At 43.6% G+C, this 14,175-nt stretch overlaps 1 protein-coding gene across 2 annotated transcripts in view; it reads right to left on the bottom strand.

Moving 5' to 3' along the window:
- The window catches only part of PTH1R (parathyroid hormone 1 receptor), a 117,977-nt gene that overhangs the window by 50,428 nt on the left and 53,374 nt on the right, over positions 1-14,175 (bottom strand). The window lies entirely within an intron of this gene.

The raw sequence follows: 14,175 nt of genomic DNA, 5'->3' as shown, positions 1-14,175 counted from the left end.
CCCCTTCCTTCCCAGTGATGTAATCACAGGGCAAGATGCAGGCCATGCACTGATTGATTTGGAGCCCTGCCCATGCTAATTGCCTGGCAGTGCACACATGCTGATTGACCAGCTGCTGCCTGCAGCCAAGCACAGCTTACAATGATTGAGTTTCCCCAGCTTCTCTCCTTGCTTACTCACTATTTTGGATTTCTGCATTTTGCTCAGTCACCAATTTTCACTAAATTGAGCAGAAAGAGAGTGGGCAGGAGAAGAATACTGTGAGAGCTGTTTGTCTCTGTCTGTTGTACAACCTCCTAACTTTTTTGCAATGGAATGATGGGGTGGTTCCTGAAGGATTTTTCTTTAAATCATTCTTGTTCCTCCCTTTTCTACACTGAAGAAAGCTAAAATACCCCTGACAGAGAAACCCTGCCTCCCCCTGGGAAGGCCACATCTACACATGACTCCCTCTTCCCTGTGTGTGGTTTGCTTGCAGAAATCTATGATTAATGCTTAGCGCAAGGAAAAACAGAGACACAAATCAAGAAAAAATGTCTTTTCCCATCTTTTAAGTTTCCTTTTCCAAAAACTGACAGGTAAGTAAGTATGTATTTAAAATATTTTGATTCTCATCTTGCAGTTTGCAGGAACTTGCAAATTCATGGAATCACAGAATTGTTTGAGTTGGAAGGGACATTTAAGGGCCATGTGTTCCAACCCCCCTGCAATAAAGAGTGAACACCCACAGCTCCATCAGGTTCTCAGAGCCCCATCCAGCCTCACCTTGGGCGTCTCCAGGGACATGGTGTGTTCACAACCTCTGGGAAACCTGTGCCAGTGCCTCACTACCCTTATCATAACAAAACTTTTTCCTTGTATCCAGACAAAACTTTTTCCTTGTATCTCCCCTCTTTCAGTTTGAAACCATTTCCCCTTGTCCCATCACAACGGGCTCTGGCACAGGCTACCCATGGGGGTGGTAGAGTCACTGTTCCTGAGGGTGTTCAAGAAACGTTTAGATGATGTACTGAGGGACATGGGCTAGTGGGGAGATATTGGTGATAGGTGGATGGTTGGACTGGATGATCTTAGAGGCCTTTTCCAACCTTGGTGATTCTATGATTACACAACCAAATCCAACCTAGTGCTTGCATACCCCTTTGCATTGGGCTGCATTAACTGCTCCCATTGGTTAAGATCCAGCTACAGCAGCATATTTGAGATGGAAAGCTGGCAGTTGTGAATCTGACCCATCTCCACTTTCAGAGCAGTCCCTGGACTCCATACTAATAGCAGCCCTCAAAAAAAGGAGTTTATCAGCAGCATACAAAGTGTCTGACAGGGAGAAATTACATGAAAATCAAAATAAAATAGAACAGCCTGCTCTTATCTGCAAAAGAGCTCCAATAGCAAAGAAACGATAAGCACAGCCAAGATCTCAGCATGTTTCTTCAATATCAAAGCTAATGCCTTCGCAATCTTTCAGCCCAACTGTAATTTATCCTTTATCATGCATGTGCTTTCACAAGATTAAATAAGAACTCAGGATTGCTTTAAAAACCTTTGGCTGGTGCAGTGCCCTCCAGGGTCAGAGCTGACAGTGATCAGTTCAGTTTGCTGATATTTCGGGACATGAAAAACAACAGAAAAGCTCATCGTTTAACAGTCTGATTCCTCATCTTTAATTTAGTGTTGATGAAAAGGACCAGCCTAATCACTGCCTATCATTTAAATTAACTGAGAGTGGGGGCAGAGCAGCTGACATTCCTTGGCATCGATGTGATAAATAGGATGAAGAAGTTCAGTGCACGTTCTCTGCTCTGAGAAGGAGGAAGAACGGTACCAGGTTTTCCTATTCACGAAAGCTATGTAAGCCCTGTCCTTTGGCTAATTATTTTGCAGGATAACTTACTCCATGAAAAAGTTTATTTTTTTTAGTTCTGTATAAACATCAAAAGAAAAAGAGGGGAAAAAAAAAAGCCCCACAAAATTTGGATTAGGACAAAGGGTTATTTCTTCTGAGTTCTTACTGCAGAGAAGAAAATAAATAAGGATTTCATTTAGCCCTCAAAGTGCTGTTACCTAAAATAAAATAAATTCTTTTTACAAAATAAACTTGGGTTGGTTTAAAAATGAAAACTATGGATAAACTGTTGAGGAGAGAAAAAGAATCATCTGAATGCCATGCTCTGAAATACTCAAAGTCCTTCCACTTCTCTAATGGGTTCAGAACAACTTGCAAAGTTCATTTGTAAGCAGATGAATTCAAAATTGCGTTGCAAGATTTTGCTCAGAAAGAATTCATCTGGAGAAGTACTTTTACAGTAAGAGTGGTCAGGCACTGGTAGAGGTTGTCCAGAGATGGTGGAAGCCCCATCCATGGAGACACCAAGGTCAGGTTGGATGGGGCTCTGAGCACCTGATGGAGCTGTGGGTGTTTACTGCAGGGCAGTTGGACCAGATAGATTTTAAGGGTCCCTTCCAACTCAAACAGTGCTATGATTCTATGTACCTGGTGATGCTCCTTCCCCATACTGTAAACATACCCATACGTATTTCCACACAGTGCACTCATTCAAAGGAAAACTGGTGCTTTCTGGAAAACAGAATACACAGTAATTTATTTTTGAGTACTTTAATTCTTCCTAATCTTCCCAGAAAAGCAGAAGGTTGAAGGCATTGTGCTGTTAGGACCCTTCCGGCCTGCTGCAATATCAGTTGGGCAATCTGGGGAGATATCTAATGCGAATGTAAAAAAAATGCCATCTTTGCCACATCTCACTGCATCTGAAATCTTTCAGCGCTTTTGTGTATTCCCCCATAGAACTGAGCCTATAGAGATCTGATGGGACTGAATCTGAGCATCTGAGTCTCCCAAGCAGTGCAAATGAATCTGTTGTGATTATCATAGACTATCGTGACACAGAATGATAGAATCATAGATTCACAGAATCATAAAATCATAGAATGGCCTGGGTTGAAAAGGACCACAGTGCTCATCCAGTTCCAACCCCCTGCTATGTGCAGGGTCACCAACCAGCAGCCCAGGCTGCCCAGAGCCACATCCAGCCTGGCCTTGAATGCCTGCAGGGATGGGGCATCCACAACCTCCTTGGGCAACCTGTTCCAGTGCCTCACCACCCTCTGAGTGAAAAACTTCCTCCTAATATCTACCCTAAATCTCCCCTGTCTCAGTATAAAATCATTCCCCCTTGTCCTATCTTTTCCACCTCTTCATCATCGTCTAAAAGAGTAAGAAATCTGTCATCATTCCCTCCCTGTAAATTTCTTTGTGAGTGATGATTTGTAGAGACCATCCCCACATCAATTCCTTCTTCCATTGCTCTGCTGTTTCTTCTCTGGTCTGCACAGCCACGTGGCACCTTTACCATTAATGTGATGGGATGATGGTTGGACTAGATGATCTCAGTGGTCTTTTCTAACCTTAACGATTTTATGATTCTGTGATTCTAATTTCACCATCTCGAGGCCGCTGGTGTGATAACTGGGACCAACTGGACCGAAGTCTGCATCATTTCTCTCCAATTTTCTTCTGCTTTGTTCAGTCTGGAGACCATTTAGCAATAGAATAGATGATGGGGAGGAAAGATTGTTCTGGCATTGTTCTGGAATCCAAACAGGACTTGTTGTTTTTCTGTTTTCCCAAATATTTCCTCCAAATATTTTTTCTTAGTTTATAAAAATATTAACACTGCTAATAACTCAGTTTCTTTCTGCTCAAAACAGATCCACATTGAATTACAAGAAGAAATCTGAAAAATGTCCAGAAGTTTCAGGAAAACAATATAAAAATCCATAAGCTGACAATTTTTCTCTGTGGTTATACTTTAGAAAAAACAATTTTACAACTTTTTCATTTAAGCTGTCTTAAAAAATAAAAAAATAAAATCCAACACCTGCAAGCATTGTGCTTTTGGCATGCTGAAAATGAGTCTCTCCAGAGACGTTGTTTAGAAGGATGGATAATCAGAAGGGATCCTGTTTTTTGTTGCTGATTGAAAAGCTCTTGACAAACTCATATTTTTTTTGGTGAAAAATAGTTTGAGGGTTTAAATATGCTGCTTAGATCAATGCAAGTGGGCGGGTTTGGGACAGGAGGTCGCATGTTCCAAATGAAGTGGGAATATTAATCATTTCTTTCCTTGGAAGAAATGGTAGAATTCACTGAAGATGTAAGCCAAAAAGAATGCATAAATTTGAAGAAAACAAGTAAATCTGGTACACATCCCACATCTGATGTTGGACACGTATCAGTCATTTGGGCAGAGATGAACGGAAGATATGGCTTGTGTCTCAGGCATGTACATCAATGGGAGAAGCTCCTCTGCATCCAGAGCTGTAGTTGTAACACTTGTGGATGAGGGTTGGGAAGGTGGGAAAGGCCTCTGTCATCTCTGGCAGAACTGGGCTTGGACATGTGTTTGAAGAAAGTTTGTGGGCTCTCCTTCAGCCAAGAAACTTAAACTCTTAAGATGGGTTCAGCAAAACCATTTGACTAAAGAGCTTGCTGGATCCAACAAGTAGATTTTCTCTGCAGTTGTTTCAAAAAGAAGAGATGCTCACAGGGCAAGCTGCTTTGGTTGGCAGTCCTGGGGTCCTTATTGCCACCAGTCCCCAGAACCTGGCATAATGCTTTCATTCATCAGATTTCAACCACTAATATATACATATTCAAGCCTCTATCCTCTGTCTGCACTTTTGGACTGCAAAGCCATCATTGTGGGGTTGATAGAAGTCAACTGTTGAGGCAGGAATTGAAGCTTTGTCTCCTAAGATATATTCTGCTTCTTTATCCCATAGTAGTTGGCTAGGAGAGGCTTCACAGGTCCTATGATGTCCTTGCTACTGGTCAAAGAAAATAGCCTCTTAGGGGAAAAGCTTGTAAATTCCTTTGTTGAAGAGGAACAGAAAGAAAAATTTATTCTAACAAAGAGAAGGACTGTTAGGGTGGGGAGATTTTGCTGGTGGTCCTGGAGGAAAATAAAGGCCTGGTCTACTTAAATGAACAACATAGAATGAGAAAGGTTCTTCTCATTGTATCGGTAAGCATTGTGAGTGAGCTCCATAAGTGGGAGAAGATGCATAAAGAAAAGTGCTTTAAATGGCAATGGACAAAATTCATACTAGAAATTAAGACAGAACTTCTACCCATCGGATGAGCCTTGTTCAGGATGAGGCCTCTATGGAGAACAAGTTTCATGTTCCTAAGTGATTTAAGATGGCATCTCACTAGATTAAATGGAGCATTAATAGCGCAGCATTAATAAGGCAGTCCAAATTATTCTTTCCTTCCTAAGGACAAAGAAGCAAACCCAACCTCTCCTATAAGCCCTTGTTATGCTCTCACCTCTTGATCTTGAGATATTCAGCTCATCACTTCCTCAAGATAGAAGAAGCCACTGCAGAGCTCAGTCTCTTTTTTTTCCCCTGCTATGCTGATGTAAACCTCACCTCCTGTTTCCTGATGCTTTTACTTTGCTTCTCAGACCATCTATCCAGCTCAAATGAGGCCTCATTCTTTCAAATCCCTTTTAACCTGGGTTCTTCCTGGAAAACCTCACATCTATACCAGCACTGAACATCTTACTTGTGTTGCCAAGACTTCTTATTATTCGCAGTAGGCTCTTTTCTGAGTGGTAAAAGTGGGACCTAGTAATACATGCTTTATGAGTATACGTATACATTTGTTCATTTCAAATGATGGGATCTCAGTGTCATGCAAATGGGATTATTTCCCCAAACATTCTCAGATTTGTTGCCAACAGGTTGAAGGAGGTGATGCTGCCCCTCTGTTCTGCCATGGTGAGACCTGACCTGGATACTGCATCTAGATGTTGAGTCCTCAGTACAGGAGTAGTGAAGCATTGGCACAGGTTGTCCAGAGAGCTGAAGGATGCTCCATCCCTGGAGACATTCAAAGTCAGGCTGGACCAAATTCTGAGAACCTGATGGAGCTGGAGGTATCTGTGTTCATTGCAGGGTAGTTGGACTTGCTGGCCTTTAAAGATCCCTTCCAACTCAAATCATTAAATGATAAAATCTTGTTTCTCCCCCTAAAGCAGTTATCTCCCAGCTACTGGGTACCTCATAGATTCTGACTGGCATTACTGAAAACCAAACATTAGAGGATAGCTTCTGCAGCTCTGGGTGCCTTTGCTGCTAGTCACAGCACAGCAGAAAAACCCGAGGAGACTGGCCTAGAACATCAGTCCTGGATGCTCTGAAAGTAAATGATCCAAATCTTCAGTCATGAGGCTGAGAGACCAAAGTCTCAGCTGAAATCAACCCCAAGGGCTCAGGGAACAAAGTCCCCAGTGAAATACTGAGGGATGTGTGTTGGGCATGATGGTGCTAAATGCTACTTTCATAGTTTTGTAGAATATCACAAGCTGGAAGGGACCCACATGGATCGTTGAGTCCAACTGCTTTCACTCACTGCTTTCCCAGGGGAAGGACTCAGGTCACAACTGAGGCCATAACAGCACCACAAAATAATCATTTTGACAAGTCAAGACATTTGGAAAAACCCATCAGCTCACTACGTTGAAGTTACCAGCACCTCAGTGAAGGGCACACTGTCAATTGCAATACACTGAGCAGATATGAATCAAAAATCTGATTTATTTCTCTGCATCTTCATGCCATTTTATCACAGTTCATCTTTGCTCATCTTCTAAGGCTACACTGTAAAATCCTCCAGGCAGGGCATATGTTTAGTTCCTGGAGGTTACTATTAAAGTACCCATTCATCTTGGACTGTCATGAATACTCCCTTACAGTAGCACCGTACTACAGAGTAGTTATAGTTGCATAGATTACCATAGTTTTGGAACAGATGTGCCTTAAAGCTCTCCTTATTCCTCGAGCGTTGAAATCTCATTGCACAGAAATTGTCTTCATTATTGCAAGCCAATAAAGTATTCAGGATGGTGCATGTAAATGCTGTTTGATGTCACTGCCGTGGGACTTGTGTTCCTGCATGCTGCAGGTTGATCAAATGGAGGAAAGAAGGGGGGAGAGGAATTTTGGGACCATGCCTGCTCACTGCTCATCTCCTAGAGTGCAGTGGGGGCTATTCTCTTATTCTCTCCTGCCTGATCCGTTTCCCTTTCCTCCTCCCTCTGGTTCTTCCCCCCGAGTCTCAGTTCTGATCTCTATGCAAGTGGCACAAGCATGCAGAGAACACATTAAAACCATCTGTGAAGCTGCTTGGCAGCTGGGTAAATGCAAACATGGTCTTGAGGTGTTTATCTAGGGGTATGGAATATAAATCAGCCCAACTTATTCTGGCATCGTGCAAGGCATCAGGGAGACCACATTTGGAATATGGTGTGCAATTGTGGTCGCTCTATTACGGGAAGGACATTTGGTGGATTGTAAAAAGGCAGGGAGGAGCAACCAAAAAAACGACCCAGCATTTTAGGACAGGAGGGAGAGAAAGGGAGGGCTGGATGGCCAGTGTCTTTGTGTGGGGGTGTTTGGTGCTGCAGATTTATTTCATAGCTGGCTGTCAGAGCACGCGTGTATCATATAGATCTGTAGGTGGGAATGTATGCAGGAAGGGGTGTCTGGTGGCATTGTCTCTGCAGCACAACACAGCAGGAGCACGTATCTGTTTTGGGGAAGGATGCTCTGCATGCCTCCGAGGACTTTTGCATGGCTGGCTAGGAACAGTGCACGCATCCACAAAGACCTGTGTTTGTGAATAGGTACTGTGTTCTGGGCAATGTGAGGGGTAGGATGGGATGTGTGGATGGAGGTCCTGCATGCTATTACTCAGAGACATTTGGTGGTCTGTGCACTGGCATTTAATGGGCAGAATAGCCCTTGAATGCTCAGTGCTGGAAGAACTGGACTTAAGAGGGGAAGGACACACGGTGTTGCTCCTTGTCACAATAAGGCAGAATGGGAAAGCCACAAAGTTATAAGTGCTAGCAGGACACAGTTGCAGAGAGTTGGCCACCATGACATCACTAGCCCATTTCACATGTTACCTGTCCCCTCACAACCCAACAGATGAACTATCACTTTCACCATCCCGTGTGGTAACACCCAACACGACAGTACTGGCTGGGCTCATCCAAAGCATCCTCCTGTCCTCATTCTGTGGAATCCAGCTCTTCCAAAACCCTCCAGATCTCCTTCCAAGAGCTTATAGCACTGGTCAGAAATCATTAAATATAAATGTAGAAATAAGTGTGGCAACAAGTATTTCAGTGCAGCTGTATGTATTGTCACCCTTTTTCCATATACACATGAACCATTTACACCTGTTGTTACCCCTAAGACCTGTTCCTTCTTTGCACTGAAAGACCAGTTACTGCTTAGAACACATTCCTCAGTAGGACTGGAAAGCTTTAGCCCATAAACCCTCGCAGGTTTTGTACAAACAGGGAGAGGCTAGAAAGAGTAGGAGAAGATATGGAGTTTATAGTGAGCTGGGGTGTTCAGGGAAAATCCTGAACGCATTCAAGGCCACCCGAGGACACTCCCCACCTCTGAGGACAGCCTGGCAGGATGGGTGACCAAGGGATGGTGGTGCTGGGCCTCTGGATAGAAAACACGGAGCAGGAATTGCTTCTGCAAGCCGAGAGATTGCCTAGGCTTGGGTACGGGTCCTTTAGGGACAATGGAGCAATAAACTCAGGTGGGCAACCCACATACCTTGGGTAAAAACACATGGCTTCTCAACTAAAAATAACCCCTCTCCCTAGCAAATAGGTTTGTTTATTATAAAAAAAAATAGAATGAAAAAACAACCAATTTGAGGCAAGCTGCAACACACCTAAGACTGAGAAAAGACTGCCGATGGCCTTTGCTAATAACAGGCTTGTGTAAAAATCTCTCCTCCCCCACAAAATGTCCCATCTCCTTTTCCAAACCAGGGAAAGACAGGCTTTTAATTCACAGGCGAAAGAAAAAAAATCAGGTCTGATGGCTTATGGCTGGGAATTTCACTTCATCCCCTTCCAGGTTTAACTTTGGGGTGGCATCAGGCTGCCCACCATGGCTGAAATCTAATATTTATGTACGTAGACGAGAAATTTTAGGGTTTCCTGTTCTTTCTGAAAGTCTTTCATCTAGAGACTATATTTAAAGGAAAAAAAAAAAAAAAAAAAAGGAGAAAAAATGAGAGAAAAGAAGAAAGGAAGCCAAGTGCTTGTGGGGACAGAGGTTTTTCCTTTTTTTTGTGTGTGTGTGTTTGTTGTTTAGTTTCTTTTATTTTCTTTTTATTATTATTATTTATTTAAGTTTTTGAGCATCTTTCCCTCAGTACATTAGCTAAAAGCAGCAGATGAGGAACATATCCTGAAAGAGAGATGTGAGAAAGCCATGTGTACCCATGTCAGCCCCACTCTATGTGTGTTGGAGCCCATGGCAAGTCCTGAGGCTCAGAGATGTACCTAGTGGTTAACCTGGAGAAAGCAGCACTGTCTATGAGGTCTGTGTCAGGAGGACATAGGGGTCTCAATCCTCTCCTAGCAACTTTAAAACTAATGAAAAGTAACATTTTTAGGGGAAAAAAAGGAGAATTTGGAATTTTTACAAACTATGTTTGTATGTATATATATATAAATTTTATTTGCTAGGTTTTTCTTATGGACTATCTACTCTGCTAGCAATATCAGGTGGAACACGTCTCTACTCTCCAGAAATACTTGATGAGTCTATGCTGCACCCTGATGCTCCTTAGAACCATAGAATCACAGAATCATTAAGGTTGGAAAAGACCTCCGAGATCACCAAGTCCAACACCAACCCATCCCACCATGCACACTGACCACATCCCTCAGTGCCACGTCTCCATGGTTCTTGAACACCAACAGGGAAAGTGACTCCACCACTTCCCTGGGCAGCCTGTGCCAATGTATCGCCACTCTTTTGGAGACCAAAATTCTCCTAATATTCAACCTGAACCTCCCCTGGTGCAACATGAGGCCATCTCCTGTCGTCCTATCACTGTTACCTGGGAGAAGAGGCCGACTCCCACCTCACTACAACCTCCTTCCAGAGGAATGTAGAATCTAATAAAGCCTCCCCCTCTCCATGGAATTCCTCCAGACTGAACCATCCCAATTCACAGAATCACAGAATGGCCAGGGTTGGAAGGGACCTCAAGGATCATGAATCTCCAATCCCCCTGCCACAGGCAGGGCCACCAACCTCCCCATTTCATACCAGATCAGGCTGCCCAGGGTCCCATCCAGTCTGGCCTTAAACACCTCCAGGGATGGGGCATCCACAACCTCTCTGGGCAGCTGTTCCAGCACCTCACCACTCTCTCTGTAAAGAACTTCCCCCTGACATCCAACCTAAATCTTCCCTCCCTCAACTTAAAACCATTTCCAATTCCCTCAGCTGCTTCTCATAATAAGACTTGTGAAGCCCCTACCACTGTCAAAATGGGACTTAGGCATGTATGTTGTTAACATGTATATCCATCTTATTTCAGCTGAGCAAGACATTGCTGAGCCACGGCAGCAGATAATGTATTTGAATGCTCCACTTGACAGCTATTTGCCTGGTCAGTTTATCAGGGCATGGGCCAAGGATCAGAGAGAAAAGTTAAAAGTAAGACAGATGTTGAACTTTCAAAGGCTGGAAGCCTTTGGATGTCTCCTTCCAATAAACATCTCCTTCTCATGTTTATAAGAAAGTGAACACCACTACCCTTCATGCACCTGTCGGCCTCTTTCTGTTTTTTCCCCCACAACGAGTTGTTCAAGTTTTAGGCACACTAGCCAGGTTTTACAGGCATTTTCAGTATCTGGAGCTACGTGGAATCAGCCCTGACACAAAGATTAAACCAACATTGGCCAGATCTGTAAATGTAGGCTGACAAGGGCAACAACTTCAATACGAACCTGGAAACTGCTGCCATTTGGCACTGCAGCACAAGGCACATGGCACCCGTTAACTACCTTGCTAACTACCTGCTTCCAGAAGACAACACAGCTTGACTTGAGATGCTTATCTCTCCTGAGCTTGCTGCTTACTCAAGAAGAGCTAATGAAGTCTATGCACAGGCAGGATCCCATTTTCTAGTCAAAGAAGTTGTGCTGGAGTGTATCTCCAGCCCACATTCAAGCCCAAACCGGAAGAGTGTTGCACAGAAACTTGCTCCTCAGTCTCATCCAGTGGTTCTGGACTTGCAGGTCCCTCCTCCAAATGGTCTTCTTCACTCACACTGAAGTGTGAAGAAGATATTTCTAACCTGTGATTAACAGGCAAACATGTTAAGAGTGCAAAGCTGCAAGGAGAAAAAGGACCAGCGAATACCAGCACCAGAGTTTGATTCTGAGCTGATCTGGACTACCCTCTCACCTCTTAAGACCCACAGATCTCACTGTAATTCTGATATATCATATTATTCTGAATGAACATTAGCATGGGGAAAAAAAGTGATGGCTGAAAGCAATGAATCTGAGACAAATCAATGCCCTCCCAGAACTGAATGGGAATCTGCCAGCTCACACCAAGCAAAGAGCTGGCCTGAGAAATACACACAGCAATGTGATGAGGAAAAAAAGGAGAATCCAGGTACCCATTGCACTGCAGGAAATTTCAAATGTGTTTTCCTCATTTCAAAACAAAACCAAAAGCTTTAAAGCGAGCATGATGATGAGAGTTTTGAGTTTCAGTCAAGTGGGATATGTCCAAAGACTTTCATTACTTTCTGTCCACCTGGATTTGAATCCTTGGAGCCTCACCTTGAATTCCAGGACAAAAGGAAATGTGGTTTGTGGTTTGTGCCCTGGCTGAAGAGTAAGGAGATGAGAATCCAAACCTTGGCTCTGCCACAGACTCTCCTTTGAGATCGGAGGTGAGGCGTTGAATATCCCTGTGCGTCAGCTCCCAAGAATGAAGACAGCAGCCCTAACGAGCTTTTATGCCAGCTTACGTGATATTTTGTTCTATCTAAAAATGTAGAAATTAAAAAATAAAAAATAAAAAATAAAAATCAAGGTGTCCCAGATTCACTCACTGCTTCCAAAAATACACATCATTGCCTATTACAGAGTGGAGCAAATAATGTCACTGTGCTGCCATTGCACCCAAGCAGAGGCAGAATTCAAGTAGCCATCTCCCAGGTGGTATATGGCAAGGGATAGCCAAGCTTTTGAAGAGGGATAGCCAAGCATCCATGGAACACCATGATAGGAGAGGGCAGATGCATACACCCCTGGATGTGCAACTAAGCTACATAGGTGGAATTAGAGGAGGCAACAAGGGATAAATTGCCTTGGGTTTCCAAAATGTTTGATGTTTAGCAGGCAATGCTCAATGCTTACCCCAGTACCTTTCATTCCTGCTCCTCCCTCTGTGATGATCTTCTTTTTTATGTGGCTGTATGAGGAAGCTGATTCAGCTGAAAAAACAAACTTCCTCCAAAAAGGCTCTTTCTCAAGCTCGCCAGTTGCCCCATTTGGTCCTGCCCAAACTTGCATGCTAAGGAGAATCTGAAATAGCAAATTAATGATTTCTGTGCTAAGAAAATTGGTCTCTGCACATGGGTCGTTACCACCGTCCATTTCTGCTTGTTGGCTAAACCGTATTATCAAGGATATAGATGTATGTTGAACTCATTCCTTCTCTTAGGTACAGAGGTGCCCTCTGGGACCAGATAAGATGCAACACACAGTCAGGAGCCCATGGGACTCCATCTTCTCCTTGTCTGAGACTTGAGATATTACTGCTGCCTCCTGAAATCTCCCAGGTAAGGTCTTCTGCCTGCCTCTGAGCTGGCAGAAAAGAACAATGCTGCATTCAGTCTAGTTCAAACAGAGGTATGCTCTTGAAGTGCCTTGGGGAAGCAGGAGCTGTCTGCAGAAGTGTGCATCCCATAGTTTAGAGAGCTGAAAGAGGGAGGCATCCCTGCATGCAGAAGGCAATGGATGCTTACTTATCTCAAGATCCTCTTCTGATGCTGTTCTGAAAGCTGAAACACTGGATGCAGAGGGGGGCAGACAGAACTCCACAGCAGAAATATGAGAGGCAGCCCTCAGGATGCACAGCAGTCTTGGCACAGAGCTTGAGTGAGTATCTAGTGCAAAGTAGCTCTAAAACAGCCATAGGGTCGAAGGCCTCATTTCCTGTAACCTTCGTGGTTAAGAGCTTCCCTGGAGAGATGGGACTCTCAAGTCCTGAACTGCTGCTCATTGACCTTGGCCAGGGGTTTTATGCTGGAACTCTCTCCCTTCACAAACATCCTAGACCACTGGGCTCTTTGCTGGGCTGTCCCACAGCTGAAGGCTGCTGCAGTGCTCCCAGAGTAATATTGGCTCTGCAAGAAGATTAGAGCTAAGCAGCTTAGACCCAGCTCTTGCTCTAGTGATTTTTACTTTCAGATAGAGTGAAGTAGAACTAATGGAAGAGATTTCAGTTTCCTTTTTCACCTTTCATATACCAGGCAGTAACAAAAAACTAAGTAAGGAATACTGAAGAAGTCTCATCCTTTGACAACTGTGTGATGTGCCTTCCTCATGACACTCAAAACAGATGAACTACCCAACATCTACTGTACTGGAGTCATCAATCCTTGATACCTGAGCCTCGAAGGCTACAGGGAGGATGCAGTGGCTACAAGAGCCTCAGTATCCCTGCCTTGCAACTCTAAATCACCTGGATTGGACTAACAGAAATACTTGTTGGAAGGGACCTCTTAACATCTCTTGTCCAGCCTTCAGTCCTAAAGCCAACCCAAAGTTAGGTCAACCATAGCTTAGCCTACCCAACTCTTGAACACCTCTAGAGATAGAGATCCCACCACCACTCAAGAAAACTATTTCAGTTCTGGGTACCCTCTTAGTGATCACACCATCATCAGTAAGCACATAACACTGTATCCTATGTGTTAGGTGGTTCATCTAAATAGCAATTGTGTGTTTAATCTGTGGTCAGTTTCCAGAGACATTTAGGACTCAGGTGTTATCAAAAGGTGCCCTCCTCCATCCACTAAGTCTAGAAGAAGATTGGATGTTCATGTTCACCAGTAATTTTCCTCTTCTATATGCCATCATCATCAACACTTTGACCACTTTGGCTCAAATTTATAATGTTCTCTTATGGCAACAATTTTTGATTTATGGGCATAGAAACAGTGTCATATTGATGACACGAGCTGCTATTATTATTAAACTAGAGGGCTAAAGGGACATGAGCAGATCTCTC

This window comes from Meleagris gallopavo, chromosome 6 (assembly GCF_905368555.1).
Source record: "Meleagris gallopavo chromosome 6, MGAL_WU_HG_1.1, whole genome shotgun sequence".
Classification (NCBI taxonomy): domain Eukaryota; kingdom Metazoa; phylum Chordata; class Aves; order Galliformes; family Phasianidae; genus Meleagris; species Meleagris gallopavo.
Note: the sequence above shows the minus strand (reverse complement) of the source record. Positions and strands in the feature narration are given on the sequence as shown.